General features: G+C 26.7%; 1 protein-coding gene across 1 annotated transcript in view; it reads left to right on the plus strand.

The window, feature by feature from the left end:
• Nucleotides 1–1,748, plus strand: part of LOC102672944 — a 4,969-nt gene that overhangs the window by 1,044 nt on the left and 2,177 nt on the right. The window lies entirely within an intron of this gene.

Below are 1,748 nucleotides of genomic sequence, written 5' to 3' on the forward strand. Positions count from 1 at the left end.
CAAAGAAATTCACCTAACTCGAAAAATCTTATCTCGAGTGAAACTTTTTGCTCTCTCTTCTCGAGACGAGAAATCGCTTTCAAGGGGTGAAATGAAGTTATCACTATTTACGCTAAATTGTCTAAGATTTTTTCCTATTTTTGATATAATTTCACCCAAGAACTTTTTTTTACAATAACTAGAGTATATAGAGTAGAGAATAATAAATAGAGTAAATTCTGAATATTTTTTTAAAACTTTAAAAGTTTGTTCTCATCAGAAACTATTATATTTGAAGAAAATTCATTGAAACTTTGAGCAAAAAAAAAAAAAATCGTATATTTTCGTCAAATATTGTTTCAGGAAATAAAACAATGTTGGAATGCTTTTGTGAGTCACTCTATTATATTCGTTACTGATCTATTCGATATATAAAGAATGAAACGAATGTCGATTTTTTCAATAAGAATCATCGAAAAACAGGATAAAAATTCTTAGCTTCGAATTCGATTTTTAAATGAATACAATTTTAAACAAAAATTTAATTTATTATTATTGTCAAATATTAGACGAATATAGAGATTTTAAACAAAGAATATCCATTAGAGATTCATTAAACAAAGGATATCACGATAGATTTCAAACATCAGAAACATTAAAATGATTTCACGTTACATATTTTCCACATCTCATCAATTTTGTTTCTTAAGAGGAGGATGTTTTTCAATATTGACCAATGTTAAGCAATCGATGCTGAATTAAGAGAAAAATCAATTATTACTCAATTTCTTTTTTTTTTTTTTTTTTTCCTTTTTGGAAATATAACAAGGTCATTGACGAAGAAACGACCAGATTTTACGACATAGATTTATCTCGATTAGGAATTGAATAGAATTTCTTATATGGTTTTGTGAAAGTAGGGCAGTGTCTAGGTAGTTATGTTTTTGCTCTTTGAAACAAATATCGTGTACTTATGTAAGAGATGATGAATCGACGGTGTGTCCTTATCTATCTTGTCAGAATTCTATTTAGCTTTTAATTTCAATTTACATATATACATGTTAAAAAGTACATCGAGCATTATATATCGTCCTCTTTAATCGCAATTTAATTCTATTTACTAATTGAAGCATCCTTCTCCAAGGAAAAATTAACAAATTGCTTAATTCTACGTGACAAATTAAAAAAGTATCAGAAAATATAAAATATTCGCTGGATAGAGAACATTTTAGAACCAAGGACGGAATGTTAAACGCGAAAAACAATCGATCTCGACATTTTTCCTTCTTCTCTGCGAATAATTCACCTATGCTTTTAATCTCGTATATTAAAAAGAAATATTAATACCATTCTTCGTAGTCGTAATTTAATTCCTATTTACATTTAAAGAATCCTTGCTAAGGAAAAATTAATAAATTAACTCTACGTGGCTACGTATAAATTAGAAAAGTATCATAGAATTTAAAATATTCGCTGGATACAACAATTTAACCAAGGACGGAATATTAAACGCGAAAAACAATCGATCTTGATATTTTTCCTTCTTCTCAAGAGATAATGATTCATCTATGCGTTTAATATATTTTAAAATAGGCACAGTTTAATACGTACTTCGAAATTTAAAGTTTTTCCATTTCCATTCGAAGATATTTATATATATATTATGTTACTGAGGAAAAATTAAATAAATTTATAATTCTATACGCGTAAAAAGCGTATATAAATTTTTATTTACGAATTAAAAATTATTGGTTAGATAATTTTAAGGA

Source organism: Apis dorsata, unplaced genomic scaffold, assembly GCF_000469605.1.
Source record: "Apis dorsata unplaced genomic scaffold, Apis dorsata 1.3 scaffold_270, whole genome shotgun sequence".
NCBI lineage: Eukaryota > Metazoa > Arthropoda > Insecta > Hymenoptera > Apidae > Apis > Apis dorsata.